General features: G+C 51.7%; 1 protein-coding gene across 2 annotated transcripts in view; it reads left to right on the forward strand.

Annotated features, from left to right (window-relative positions):
- Nucleotides 1-465: 465 nt before the first annotated feature.
- R3HDM2 (R3H domain containing 2) overlaps nucleotides 466-15047 on the forward strand; it is a 37025-nt gene continuing 22443 nt past the window's right edge. Inside the window, exon 1 of one of the 2 annotated variants that reach the window (XM_057418712.1) lies at nucleotides 466-597. The gene's annotated coding sequence lies outside the window, so the exon portion shown is untranslated. Of the gene's footprint in view, nucleotides 598-10169; nucleotides 10249-15047 lie in introns of those variants that run through there. The other variant, XM_057418721.1, reaches the window with a different exon arrangement.

Consider the following 15047-nt stretch of genomic DNA (forward strand, 5'->3'; position numbering starts at 1 on the left):
ATACCAGCTATTGCTTGTCATAATCTTCCTTCAGGATTAAATGGCAGCTCGGTGTTCACAGGTGATTTTCTGCCATCTTTTGGCTGTTCTTTTTTTTGGGGGGGGGAGTGGTTTTGTTTTTCAGTGGATGGTTTCACTCCTCCATCCACAGCTCTTTGTGTTCTTATGGAGCTTTTAACATATATTGGTGAAGATTTCCCCCTGTTCATTCTTGTGTCTTCAGAACGCAAGGACAGATTGTGTCTGCACAGTAAACTTTATAAACTTATTCCAGTGTATGTGTGTTCACATAGAATCATTTTAATGGCACAAACTAGAGGATGAGGAAAGGCTTTAGGCTGATTTTCTTCTGCTCTGTCCACCAAGATGGCATTCGTTGGGTAGTAAAGCATTACTCCAGACTCCAGGGATTGCACAAGTGAGGATGTATCTCCACAGGTTGCTTGCAGTGATGATGCTGTGCTGGAGACAGCCATGAGGAGCCTGGATTAAGACTCCCAAATCAACTCCAGCCAGCTGTGAAGGAGAAACATCACTTGGATCTGGTCTGGGCTCTTATCTCCCTCCTGCTTGGAAGTGGGGACTGGTGCCCTAGAGGTGAGTGGGATACAGAGCTCATTGACCCCGCAGTGCTTTGAGCTATCTGCAAGATAAAACCTGGGCTGATTCCACAGAATCAGACACCAGTTTGCAGCATTGTCCTCCTCTTTGGGTGAGTCACAGGAGGTTTGTTTGCTGAGACCTTCCTTGGATCAAACCTGCAGGGCAGGGACACCTCCCACTGGAGCAGGGTGCTCCAAGCCCCTGTGTCCAACCTGGCCTTGAACACTGCCAGGGATGGGGCAGCCACAGCTTCTCTGGGCACCCTGTGCCAGCGCCTCAGCACCCTCACTGTAAAACAAAATCTTCTATCAAATCTAAACCTGTTCCCTTTCAGTTTAAAGCCCTTGGCCTGTCACTACAGACCGTGGTAAAAGTCTTCCTTCTCCATCTTTCTAACAAGCCCCCTGTCATTATTGAAAGGCCACAATTAGGTCTTCCACTCTCCAAGAGGAACAACCCCACAGCTCAGCCTTTCTTCAAGTGCTGTCCTCACCTCCACCACCCCACTTACAAACGTAATGTGAATCAAAGCTTTCTCTGGTTACAGAGCAGCCTGGATTTCCCCCAGTGTCTTCTAGAGTTCAGACCTATTTTAACTGCTGTTTCTCATCATCCTTCGTATGGTAGGATGACAGATGAAGAAAACAATCGGTGTCTTGGAGAAAGGTTCACTGGAAGTAGTTTTGTCATCACATAATTCCTACCTAGAATCAGGTGGAGAAACTGAAAGGGCTTTCATGCCACAACGGGCAGGGTTGTGTGAAAAGCGTGAAGAACCAGAGAATTATGGAATGGTTGGGGTGGGAAGGGACCTTAAATCTGATCCAGTGAGTCCCAGCACTGATGTTTGCAGGTGTAAGCATGCGTGGATGCGGCGTACTTAATCTCATTGCACTGTTAAACTTCAGCTAGATCAGTGCTCATTTGAAGAGCTTGGTTATTTTGAAGGAGGAGGTGGCTGCCAGAGAGGCCACACTGCAGGATACGTGCCAAAGCTTTGGGAGCAGCTTTGGAGCTGCTTTTCAGTCCCTCCTCAAGTGCAGCAGGTTTTGGTGTCGCTCAGCAAGCTGCTGTTTTCAGGGGGAGTTGAAGCAGGAAGTCCAGCGTAGTGGTGCAGCAAGAGGCAGGAAATGCAGCTTTTGGCACCTGAGTGCTGAAGGCTTTTCCAAGGGCTAAAGCTATTTTATTTGGCTGAAGAGAAACTCGTAAGCAAGCGCTCTTGCCAGTATTCTGTGCCTCTGGTACTTGCTCTGCATGCCTGCGTGCGTTTCTTGCCTTCAGTCCTTCCCAGACTTATCTTTGTGGCCTGCTCCAAAGGCCCCAGCAGACTGGAACCCACATCACGACGACAGCGAGCCCTGTAGGCCAAGTGAATTTAACTTTTACCCTGCTCTGAGTCTTTCTTTGTGGTGAGGAGCTGGCCCGTGGTGCCCAGAGAAGCTGCGAATGCTCCATCCCTCGCAGTGTTCAAGGCCAGGTTGGACAGAGCCTTGGGCGACCCGGTCTAGTGTGAACCATGGCAGAAGCCTGGAAGTGGATGAGCTTTAAGGTCCTTTCCAAGCCAACCCATTCCATGATTGTGTGAGGTAGGAAGTGCCTGCAGCTGGAGGTGGTGGAGGTGGATCTTAAAGGCTTGGAGAGCTCAGAGAAACAAGTGGTGATGCTGATAAATGCTGCTGGGTCTGTGACAAGGGAAGGGTGCACTTCAGCCGAGAGACTTCCCTCTGTATTCAGCAGCATTCAGAACACATTTGACATGCTTACTGTGCAGAAGTACAGGACCACCTCCTGGAGGGGCTTGTGAGTTGTTCCTTAATGCCTGCATCCATTGATGAGCTAGTGGAGATCCAGTTTGGGTTTTCTTGCTGGAGCACCGCTTTAGGATCGCTCAGAATCCCGCTGCCTGGCAACAGGAAAGTGCTGATATCTGAAGGCACTGCGTGCTTTTCAGCTGGCTCTATAAACGTAGCCCGAGTAGAATGGTGGCAACAGAGATCTCTGGAGGCTTTAGTTAGACTCGAGGCAGATACTACCCAAGCAGGAGGGAGAGGTGGCCTCTGATAAGCTCCTGTGGCTGCTGCCCAAGTGACTTCGTTAAATCCAGGTTCAACACAGCAGTGTAACTGTGCGTGCCTGTTCCCAGCAGCTCAGTTCCAGTTGATGCATCAAATGGATGGCTTGGTGAGTGTCTTCCTTCTGAATCCTGTCACAAGAGCTTGGACCTTCCTGCCACCCCTTCCTTGTCTGTAAGAGGGGAGACCTTAGGGCAGCCTTTCACTGCCTGAAGGGGCTACAAGAAACCTGGAGAGGGGCTTGGGACAAGGGATGTAGGGACAGGCCAAGGGGAATGGCTTGAACCTGCCCGAGGGGAGACTGAGCTGAGCTCTTAGGCAGAAGCTCTTCCCTGTGAGGGTGCTGAGGCGCTGGCACAGGGTGCCCAGAGAAGCTGTGGCTGCCCCATCCCTGGCAGTGTTCAAGGCCAGGTTGGACACATGGGCTTGGAGCAAGGTGCTCTAGTGGAAGGGGTCCCTGCCCGTGGCAGGGGGTTGGAACTGGGTGATCTTAAGGTCCCTTCCAACCCAAGCCATTCTGTTGTATGCCATGAAGTGATTTGGCTGAGATAGCAGCAAAAGGCAGAGCGGAGCCAGGGTGAGAACCCTGGAGCTGTTCACTTGCCTGGCTCGCTGCTGTAGAATGGTTTCTAACTCAGCTGTGTTGTGCTGCTGAAGTCCTGCTTCCACGGGACAGTTTTCAGTTGAGGAGCGGCCTTCTGCATCGGTTAGCTCTGATAGAAGCTCCTGGCTGTTCCAAGATAAAGGCTGAGGATGCCAGAGTGAAGGAGTCATTGAGGCCAGCGCAGAAAGCATCTCTGAGAAACCGATCTGTGAGTGATGTGACAGCACAAGTATGGGAGCAAACAGTCCAATATGCAGCAAAGCCCCATGTTTCTTGTGACTGCTGGGCAGGAGGTGAACTGCAGTAATTTAGACCTTGAGGTTTTTTACTGGAAGTGTGATTAATCCACTCATACAACGGAGCAGTTGAACCAAACTATGCATACGTTTCTCCCTCTTCTCTCCATAAGAGCTTAGGTGACATTTGAAAAGATGGTGGGATGTAGCCGAGGACCAGAGTTCCTTTCCCTCCCCCTTCAAATCTAGCACGCTCTCCTCCATCTTTTTTGGAGCCCCCTCTTGATTCTGAGCCCCAGTGAACCCAGCTCAGGGCATCACAAGCTCCCTCCTGCATGGCAGCAAAGGTGAGGCGTGCTGCTGCAGAGATGCTTGCGTCTGAATGTGGGCAGCAACAGGAGGACGGGCTGCTGCTTCCCTGCCTGCGTGTCAGCACTGGGATTCCCCTCCATGTGTGTTGTCAGTGGGGCGCATGCGGAGTAGGGATGCTGTCTGAAGCCCGGTTTCGTTATGTATTGGGAGCACAAGCTGTCTTTGTGTACTGCAGGCTGAGTCACTGCTGCCTCCCAGTGAATTTCGGGGATGATTATTGTATGTGGGCAGATGCAGCCTACTCCTTAGAGCAGCTCACTTGTATATATTTTTTTTAATGAAGTTTGAAAATCTTTATATATTCCTTTGACATCCTTTCCTTTGAGAAACTCAGTTCTCCTGAGCTGAGTTTAGACGCAAGAGCCACCTTCTTAAAGAAGGTGCTTGCTGTATCCCGAAAGCTGACCTCTTTGGGGAGGCTTTAGGCATGCCATCTATTAGGAAATAGAATCCTGTCCTGCCTGCTTCATGACCAGACCCAAATGAAGAGACCAGTCCTTCTGTTGTGATTTGACCTTGGGGAGAACACAGACAGAAATGAAGATCCAAAGCGTGGGATGAATGCAGAGAGGTGCTTGTGTATTTAAACAGGGACGTGGGGTTTTCAGACGCAGTGCACCTCATTGACACCAGTAGATGTAGGTGAAACCCTCAGTCAAAGCCTCGATGCTGAGCCCTGTACCAACATCAGTAGGTGAGTACATGGGCTGTTCAGTCAGCTGTAGAGCTAGGGAGCCTTCTTCACCATCACTGCCCCATCCCTGGCAGTGTTCAAGGCCAGGTTGGAAGGGGTTTGGAGCACCCTGCTCTATGGAAGGTGTCCGTGCCCAGGGCAGGGGTTGGAGCTGAACGGTCTTTAAGGTGCTTTCCAACCCAAACCATTCTATGCTTCTATGAAATTAAGGTAGCTGGATTTACAAGAGAACAGCTGAGTGAAGAAAAAAGGCTCTGACTTTGTCGTTAGAAACAGGGGCCCCTCATTTCACCATCACCCCCAGCAGAAACCATTGGACAAAACATCATCTCCATCTCCCTTGTTTGAGCTTCCCATGAGCAGGACACACAGGGAGCACCTGCCCCTGCCCCTGGCCACCGGGAGCCAGTGCCTGTGGTGCTGCCGGCCTGGTTTTGGGTCTGTGCCTTGCTGCAGGGCTCTGATCCAGAGAGGGCAGCCCTGGTTTCTGTCACCACATTCATCAGAATAACAAGAATAACAGTTCTTGTGGATTCCCAATGTAAAGGGCAAGCGAATAAACAGCTGCTGGCATCACTACACAGAGCTGGGAGGCTGCAGCATCCATGGGCTGCCCCGTGTGTTGCCACACATGCTTTAGTTCATGCCATCTCCCTCTGCTTTCTCTCCTTCCCCTCCGTTCCTCTGGCACCGGCACATGTTCTATTTTTAAACCGTGCTGTGCTCTATATTGCGGCATTTCTCTTCCTGAATTATTTAGCAGTGTTTGGAGCTGAATGGAGTATGCTGTGTCTTCTCCCACTGCTCATTACTGCCCACGTGTCTGTCTTGAGCCATTGACAGATTTGGTTCATGTCAAATCGCGCTGGCCGTGCCTTAGAGAAGGGCCGGGGGGGGGGGACCGTGGGGCTTGGTTGCAGCCTGGGCTGATGCAGGGCTGTTCAGACCTTGGTGTGTTTAATGCTCTTCTTGTTGGGACAGACAGGGAGGGGATGGTTGCCATGATAATGCATCCTCAGCTGAGGCAGGCTTGAATGGAAGGTCCCTTTTTAAAAGAGGAAAGATGAATTCTTCTTTTCAGCCTCGGAAGAAGGCTCCATGCGTGTGTGTGTGTGTGTGTGTGTGTGTGCAAAGGAGAGGACAGCATCCGGCTGTGCCTGTGGGTGAGGTTGACTCAAAGCTCCTTGTGTGGTGCTTGGTTTTTACATCCAGGCCTTCATCCATCAGGGCTGGCAGCACAGCCTTTCCAAGGAGCATGTGGGCAAGATGTTTCAGCCCTGGGCTTTTCCAGCCACTCACTAAGCTTAATTCCCCTTCCTTCCTTGAGTGCCTCCCAGCATCTCTCTTTTCTCCTGCTGTCACTTTCTTGTCTGCTCTTCCATTTGTGTGCCCCATGGAAAAGGGTGAGGAAGACCAGAACATCCTTCCTTCAGCCCTAGCTGCAGGGATTCTGCTGGTCTCCTGCTTTCACCATTCCTATGGGTACACCACTCTAGGTTGGGATGTTGATGGAGCAACAGCTCCATGTTAGAGTAGCTCCTAGCAGTTCCCATCCTTCCTGCCTCTTGACTCGAGACACGAGCCTTCTGCTGCATACACAGTGCTACAAAACCAAGCCTGGAGGACTTACAGAACATCTTTGACTTACCATGTGTGGTGGTGGTGTTATGGTGGCTGCTTAAGCTCATTCCCTGTCCAAGCTGATCCCTTAGAAGCTTGGGGTATACCTGGCGGTTCCCTGAAGATGAGTCACATCTCCCCTGCAGTCTGCCTGCTCAACGTCCTTGGAAGAGTGTGCTGTCTGGAGAGCGTGTCTCTACCTCTCACTTGAGTAATGAATGAGGGATTGCAGCCTGCTACTGGATGCAATGAGCAAGGTCAGGTCCGACCCAAAGAACAGTCCGTGATGCAGTTCTCCATCTGATTGAGTTCTCTCCCTCGTCCCCGTGGTGCTGCAGTAGCTGAGGCTGGCAGAAGCGAGGTGTGCCTCCAACACGGGGTCTGTCCCAGGCTCTTTTGCCCCTTTTCAAAGGGGAGAGGGATTTTTCTGGCCTGGGTGGGGAGATGGATGCATTTAAGTCTCTTGGTAGTGCTCTTCTCCCTTTCCAAGTGTCTGACGCAGGTTATCCATCACAGGAGGGAGCCCCGTCCTTGGCTGTTGGTGCAGTTTGCACCCGTGCCATGCCACCACTTCGGTGTCCCCCTTCTGATGGGATTATATCCACTACCAAATGGATGTGTCTCCTTTCAGCAGAAGCTGGGCCAGGCAAAGCAGAGCCAAGGCTCGTTGTGTGCCAGGGAGGGAGGGGATGTGTCTTGCTGCTTCTCCCTTTGTTTGCCCTGCTCACAGGCAGTTCCCTGGCGAGCTGGGAGCGCAGACAATACCTGGAGCTGCCGTATCCCTTTTGTGCCCTGCTTTCCCTGACCTAGTTTTCACATGCACCTACGTGGGCTCTCGGGTGTGAAAGGCAGGAGCCCTCTCTGTAGGCTTGGTCCAGCCTGCTGGTGGGGCTGACTCACTCTTCCTTCACCTCCTCCTTCTCCTCCCACCTAAGCTTGACTCTCTTCCCCATCTAAGGAGAAAGATGCCGCTTAGGAAATCCTCTCACACGCTTCAGGAAGGTGAAGTGCTGAGGACTCGAAGCAGTGGCCTTTGAATGAGCTGGAGAAGCTCACAGGAAGCTGCATCTGTGCTGTGTAGGGCAGGTGTTTGTGTCCTCGGGCTGGACAGCTTTCCTACTCGGAATGCCATCTGCCGGGCGTCGAGGTGGGGTTTCTAGGCTTAGGTGATGGAGCTGCTTTTCCTTCTGCTTTCATGTGGCTCTTAGGAACTGACAGTGGGGTTTCCACAGAGGGTCCTGACCTGGTTGTATGCTCTTGCTTAGCATGCCTCTGCCAGCTGGGCATCTCTGGAAACAGGTACAAAGGGAAGAACAGCAGCCAAAGTTCCCTCCCTTTACAGCACTAATCTTGTCACTGCAGGGCTCCAGAGCAGAGGGTGCCAGCAACTGCTCTTAACGACCCCGACTGGAAATGCAGCAGACCACAGATGTTCCTTAGCAAAATAAAGAGATTTTAAGGCTCTGTCCATGTGGAGCAAAGATCCCCAGCGTGGGCATGGGATGCTGGAGCGTGCTCTTGCGCCTGAACGCATCAGTCCCTTCCTATTGCTTGTTCATTTGCTGGAGCTTCTTTAGGGCTCAGAACTCCAGGTCTAAAACTCCAGGGGCCCAGGAACAAAGGAACCCCAAGCAGATGAGTTAAAAAGAGGGGGAAACCCTGATGCCAGGTTGGTAAGCTCACCTCTGAGTCCTGCAGCTCGGCTGGGTTCAAGCTGCCGCAGGGAGTCACTCTGAGCACGTGTTTTCTGCAGGGGGACGTGAGCATCCAGGCTGGCTTCTCGCTGAGCAGCCCATGGAGGTCGTGGTTCACTTTCCTTGGCCAGAACTGGGAGGAGAAACCTTGAAATGGCCAGTACCAGGAGGCATAAAAGGAGCTTGAATCCTTTGCATCTGTTTTTCGTCTGCCTTCCAATGGAGAAATCTCACATAACATCCATGAAGCCTTTGCATCCAGCCCACGTGGGTGTCAGTTAATTGTGGCCCTCCACTGGTAGAGCAGTGCAAGTGACATTTGTCTTATTGCCCCTTCTGTCTTGCCCCTCTGTTGTTCCCTTCTCTCTGGTTGTGGAGCCATGGGACCCCCTCTTCAAATGTGGGTATTGCTGTGGGCAGAAGCAAGGAGCTGTTTGTGGAGCTGGGATTCCAGCACATCCAGCAGGAAGAGGAGGGACATTCACCTGCTTTCTGCATGGGCTTGGTTCAGAAGGCTCTGAAGCGGGTTAAGACAGAAGCTCATGCATACATTTAAACTGAAGTCCTTTGCAAAGCAAGGCTGCTTTGCAAACGGGAACCTCAGTTTGTGACAGAGCTGGGATGTATCAGGTTGCTGTTGTCTGTCTCCTTGCTTTTTGAAAGCTTTATTGAACTGTTGCTTTGGCTGGGAATCATACAGAAGAAGCTGCATTAACTCCACAGAAGTGGTAAAGGCAAGTCCTGAAGAGCCTTTACCAGCACAGCACCATGCAATGTGCCAGGGATGCTGGCAGTTAATGCTGTGCATCTCAGCTGTCCCACTCGAGCGTCTCCATGTCTTTGAGCCCAAGGCCGAGCCTGCCTTCTCATCGTCATCTCCTTTCTCTGCAAAGCTTTTGGCTTTACACAGGAGCCCTGCTACCTCTTGCTCTGCTGCTGGAGCTCAGCCTGATCAAGGAGTCTCCTCAAGAGCTCTGATTGAGCTGCTCGTGTTTGAAGTCAGTGCTGGGCCCCAGGCAGATGCTCTTCAGCTCTGGCTGTGTCTTGCTTAGGATGGGCTCCTGCCCAGTGGGAGCCATTGGTGCAGAAGAATCAGAGGATCAACCAGGTTGGAAAAGACCTTTAAACTCATCAAGTCCAACCATTCCCCAGCACTGCCAAGGCCACCACTAACCCATGGCACTGAGGGCCTCATCTACACCATTTGTGAACGTTTCCAGGGATGGTGACTGCAGCCCTGCCCTGGGCAGCCTGTTCCAGGGCCTGAGCACCCTCTGGGGAAGGAATTGCTCCTAATCTCCAGTCTAAACCTCCTCTGGCACAGCTTGAGGCCATTTCCTCTTGTCCCATCCCTTATTCCTTGGGAGGAGAGACCCCCACCTCACTACAACCTTCTTTGAAGCAGTTGTAGAGAGCAATAAGGTGCCCCCTGAGCCTCCCCTTCTCCAGGCTAAACCCCCCCAGTGCCCTCAGCCTGCTCTTGACCAGTGTTTAGAGCCATAGTCAGAAGATTCCTGTAATCCAACAGGAGCATCTGAGCCTGGCGAGGGACAGGATGTGCTTGAGATCCATTGTGGAGCCTGCCTCTGCCTTAGGTGCTCACGAGTAAGCTTTAATATACGGAGAGGAGACTTGGTGGCAGCCTGTGAGCCTGGTCACCACGTCTGGGATGGGAAACCTCTTCCTGGGGGAGAAATGAAGGGGGCTGAGAGGTTTCAGACCTCTCCAGGGCCATTTGCATTTCTTGTTTCTTAAGCAATCCCTACGGAAAAAACACCCAGCTGCCTTGCAATGAAGCCATTCACAAACTGCCCCCGTGGCAGCACGCTGGCAGCGGTGATGGGAGTGAAGCAAGGCTGCCCGTGACCTACCTCGGTACGCGTCGGGTGTTCTGCAGAGCAGGTCCCCACACTTGAGTCCTTCAGGAGGATGCCGATGGTGCCTGGGGCTCCTCTTCTTTGCTCCTGCACTTCCATCCGCGTTGCCCCTGTGCCTGGCAGGGCAGGGCTGCTACATCTTTAAAGCCTCCTCGGGGCTGTGCAGGGCTGTGCGGAGGCAGCTCCATTGAAGTATTTGAATGAGAGCAGGAAGGGGGGTGTGTGCATGTGGCTATTGGCAGAGCTCTCTTTGACATCCCTCTCAACAGCTGGGCTCTGCTTTGCTTCAGAGCTGCTTGTCAGAGCAATTAGCTTGCTGTAGCAGCAGCGACGATCGCGAGCGGTTCGGACGGGGCTGGGAGCTCTTCGGAGGAGCGGTGGTATCCTGGCCAAGTTCCCTTTGAGCTGGTCGTGGCAATGAGGGCTCCGCTGGCATCAGGGCACAGATGACCTGCTGAGAGTGCAAAGCCACCGCGGTGAGTTTATTTTTAGACTAAGTCTTCGGTTATTTTGGGCTTGAGGGAGATTGACTGGAGACTTCTCCTTCCCCTCTTCCCCGTACCCAGCCTGTGTGAAATACAGCAGAGCTATAAATGCAAGTGTTCCAGGGCTGGGGAGCCGACATCCTTCATCTCGGGTGAGTAAGTGACAGGATTGCTGCTGCTTTGCTGGGGTTCGTTTCAAATGGTGCTGTGCTAACGTGCATATGTGGCTCTGCGAGAGTGGAGAGCGTGCGATGGGCTCTCGCCTTCCTCCTTTCGTGATGCAGGGGATGCACCGGCGGCGGGGGAATCCCCAGCAAGCTCACTGCACTCTCCCATGTCATGAAGGAGTTCCCCGTGACGGTCTCATGGGTTCTCCTTGTGTCGTAGCTCGGCATTTATGCAGCTTGCTCCTGGGTACTTTCTCTTATGCCAAGACAAAACGCTTCCTGCTCTTCTGCTGGGTTATACAGGAGAGGATTTACTTGCTCGAAGCTGGCTCGCTGGCGAGAAACGTTGGCTAGTTCAGTGGCTATGTGCCACAGGACGCTTTCAGGTTAGCTTGTGCAGTTTGGTGTTCTGTAGGACTAAATTCGTGTTCACCTGTGTTTGTTAACCCTTTGTTTTAATCAGTTTAAGCCTATTACTGAACTGGGTTTAGTCGAGCCGGGAGTTGAGGTTGCCTTCATCGCCTTTTCACACAGGTTCATCACCTGGTCTTGCCTAAAAAACCTTAGGGTACTGGAGATGATGTTCCCTTCATTTGAGATTTAGGAGCTGCTTTTCTCAGGCTTGATGTTACCTCCTGCAGGATATTTGTTCAGGTGTGTTGGACCCGTTTCCTTTCCCTTCATGTCTTTAAAATGTCACAGTTTGCAGATCCTCAAGCCTCAGCTGATGCTTCCAGTTTAAAGAAGCGTTGTGGCTTGAGGATCTGCAAGCAGCAGGAGCAGCCACTGCAGTGAATGGGGAAGGCTGTGGGGACAGTGGCAAGGGGAACACCTTACCCCTTACTTGCTCTTCACACTCCTTCTTCTCTGTCAAGTCCAACTTTTGCAGCTGGGAGCCAAAAGATTAAGTTGATGTTTTACTTTTCCCCCTTAAATCATTGTCATCACTCCCTGCTCTGTGTAATGATCAGCTCCGATTCTGGATCCCACCTGGAAAACAGCCTCAGTGTCTTCTATTTGCAGTGTACCCCTTTGCCCTGTAGTGTGTCAAGTGGCTCAGCATCAGCATGGTGGGAAGCAGGAGCATCAGCCTTGAAAACAGGGGGATATAGATAGCAGCCCTGCTTTTTGAATGAGGGAAGCCCATCATTCCAGGTTGGAAGGACCTCAAGGATCATCTGGTCCAACCTTCCTAGGCAAAGCATGACCTAGACTGGATATCCCGGCACCCTGTCCAGCCAGATCTCGATAGTGTCCAGCCCTGGGGAGATCATTCCAGTGGCTGATTGTTCTCATTGGGAAGGATTTTCCTTATCTCCAGGCAGAATCTCCCCCTCTTGTGCCCAGCTCCCCTCTTCCGTGTGACTCCTTGTCAAAAGCCTGTCTTCTTGGTAGCCACCTTTTAAATCCTGGACTATGGTGGCAAGGTCTCCCTTGGGACTTCTTTTCTCCTGGCTGAACAAACCCAGCTCCCTCAGCCTTTCCTCACACGGCTGCCCATTATCATTGTGGCCTTTCTGCAGCCTGTCCACATCTCTTTCCATATAGCAGGGATGAACACAGCATTCCAGGTATGGCCCAGCAGGCACTGAGTGGGACAATGACATCCTTATCCCTATTGGTGATGCCTATGTTGATGTTCCTCAGCATCCTGTTGGCTTTTGTGCTGCAGCTGCACACTGGTCGCTCCTATTGAGCTTGTGTCCATCACAAGAAGAGCTCTTTCTAATGCCAGGCATCCTGCTGGAGCCTGGTTACCACCTCCATCTCTTGCAGGATTTTCCTACCTGATCGGGGATTTCACTGCGGATGGGCTCAGGCAGAAGGAATTCTGCTTGGGGGCTCTCTGGAAAAGTTAGGATGCGTCAGGGTTTTCCTGTGGGCCGTGGAAGGGTTAACAGAAATTCCTGCTCAGTGCTCTCCTATTGCATCCTGACACAGTGAAAAGGAGGTGGATCATTCCTTGCTAGCTTTTCAGGAAACCCCTGTGGTGGACAGCCCTCCTTCATTGTTGCTGGGAGACTGCTTTGACGTCACGGGAGCAGTTCCCTGCTCTTCAGCTGAAGACAGGAATAGCTCGTGATGGGGAAAGGAAAAGCAGGGGAACTGGAGAAGGGAACTCTCTGATGGGCAGGTGCTCCCCTTGGATTTGTCTTTACTGCCCAGGAGCTGCCCACAAGTGCTGTGTTGGGACTGGACATGAGCCCTTCCTCCTGGCGAGCCGTTTGTGTCTATGGCTTCTGCCATTCTGTCATGTGTTCTGGTTTGTGGTTTGGTTTTAATTCCCAGCCAGGAGGAGAGGGTTCACTGCAGCTCCCAAAATAAAAGGGAAAGAGAACAGCATCGCTGTTTCGTTTGTCTGGTTTTAACATCAAATAGGTAATACCCCTTTGACTTAGGCTGAAGGTGGCTTCTATGGCTGTGAACCTCAAGTAAAAGGGAGTTTGAAGCCTGAGGCTGTTTAAACCCACTTTCTTCGGTATCATTTGACCTCCTCCTCCTGGAAACCCTCCTGTGGTGGTCGTGCAGTAGGTTCCTTTCTCCCAGTGCTGTCCTTTCTGTCCAGCCTTTCTAGGCGGCATGTAAAGCTGCGGGCATTGAATAAGCGGAGCAGGAACTCTGCATCTCTTTCTTCATGCCTTCAGAATAGGTGTGAGCAAAGTTTACTCATCCGGTTCCAAGTACTTCAGAGATTCTTTGGTACCCAGAAGTGCTGTAGAGCAGCAGAGAGTACCCTGGGTTGCTGATTCGAGTCTGGTGCTTCTGACTGGAGAGCTGGAAACGCAAGTCAACTGCCTGGCAAAGAGGTGGTGTGGAGCAGTGAGGCTCCACTGTGGATGCTGAGCGCTGCAAACAGAATTCCAGCTCCTTTTCCTCCAGTCTCCTTCTCTTGTTGGGTCACTTGCACATGAAAGCTGTTCCAGTGCATGGTTCCATAACGGGCAATAACGGATGCATTATTTTAAGCTGATTCCTAACCGTTTGTCGTGGTTGCTCGCTTGCATTTTCATGTGCTCCCTCCCTCCATGCACCATTTTCTCCTCTCGATGTGTATATAAAAGGAAGCATGCCTCAAAAGTGGAGCAGGGAGCCAAATCGGGATGGGGAGGAGGCTTGCAGTGGGATCTGGGAATCTTTACAGCCTCTGGCTTTGGTGCTGAACTGCATTATCTTCCCCAGGAGATCTCCAGCATGCCTGAGTCCAATGATTGCCTTCTTTCTGTGTCATCAACTCATTCGCAGCAGCACTGAGGTGGGAGCTCTGCTCTTGCATAGCGTATAGGCTGCTCCAGGAGTCAAAAGCAAGGACCCAACTATGCAGGCAGCCAAGCTGGATTCTCTGAGCACATCGGGCAACTCCGCATTGAAGCTTCCTGCATATGGTGACTCCTCCTGCCACTGCTATCCCCAGTCAGCAGTTTCCTGGTAGAGGGGGGGAAACACCCCCACGCACACTTTTCCTTTGTCATGTTGCTGTTCTCTTTTGGTTATGAGCCCCTGGTAGAGCTGACTCAGTGATGGCAGCTGCCTGCATGGTGCTATGGACGTTGCCACCTCTGTATTCCTGGCAGAGGAACAGGATCTGTGTCGCTTCACTGACAGGCCATTTCTCCCCTTGCGTTGGTCCTTGTGGTAAGGATGCTTCCGAGCTGGGGTACCCTCCTAACTGGTACAGGGAATCCTTCCTTGGTTCAATATCTGCTCTCAGTCTGAAGGCTCAGGGCTTGGTTACAAGTGGAAGATACCTCCTTTGCTCCTGATACTCGGCTGCTGCTGTGAAAGGCAGCAGTTTAAGTTGCAGAAAAAGAGCAGAGTGGCCTTTGGGGCAGGAAGCAAAGACCTGTCTTGAGAGAGAACATCTGGAGGGGCAAGAAGTCACTCGTTCTGCTTTGAATGGTGTGATAATTCAGATGCACCCATACTGGTGAACAGCCTTTTAGAGGTACTTAGAATGAAGAAGCACTCCAGGATTACACCTCTCTCCAGGCTCCGGTTCCTCTGTTCCTATTTAACTGGTGTTATCTTTTCCCTCCGTGGAGTTGTTTGGGTGGGATGTGCTGGAGGCCTCCTGATATGCTCCAGAATTGAACTTGAGGGGGCTTTGCATCTCACTTGCATTTCCTGTCTCCTTGTTCCTATAAGGTTATTTCCACCTGGAGTCGAACCTTTCCATCTGCATCATCATTTCACCTCTGATGTAATGTGGGGGTGGAGATTAAGATATAAGGCAGTGACTAAGCACTGGGAGCCTATGCACTGTGCAGTCAGATACAAGTGGCCTCCTGGGCTTTGGGTTGGATTTGATTGGTTTTTCCTGTTTGTTTTGGGTTGTGTTGGTTTTTTTTCTAGGTTTTACAGGAACTGAATGGGGGTGAGGAATTAAATCCCTCTCTTCAACTGGTAATAAAACAGTGGAAAGAGCTCAAGACAGGTTGATTCATTGGCTGAGACAGTTGCAGCTTATGAGCGTGCCTGGATATGGTGGTGGGGCTTTCTCACTGCTCCAAGTGCTGGTTCTAGGTCAGACTGTTGCCCCTGGTAGGGTGCTGTGTTCCCCAGCAGGAGAACCCCTGCTCTGGAGCTAGGTTGAGAGAGCTGGGCTTGCTCAGCCTCGAGAAGAGA

The sequence above is a fragment of the Pezoporus wallicus genome, unplaced genomic scaffold (assembly GCF_028554395.1).
Source record: "Pezoporus wallicus isolate ANWC-B61680 ecotype Strahan unplaced genomic scaffold, APGP_CSIRO_Pwel_v1 contig_14114, whole genome shotgun sequence".
Taxonomy (NCBI): Eukaryota; Metazoa; Chordata; class Aves; order Psittaciformes; family Psittacidae; genus Pezoporus; species Pezoporus wallicus.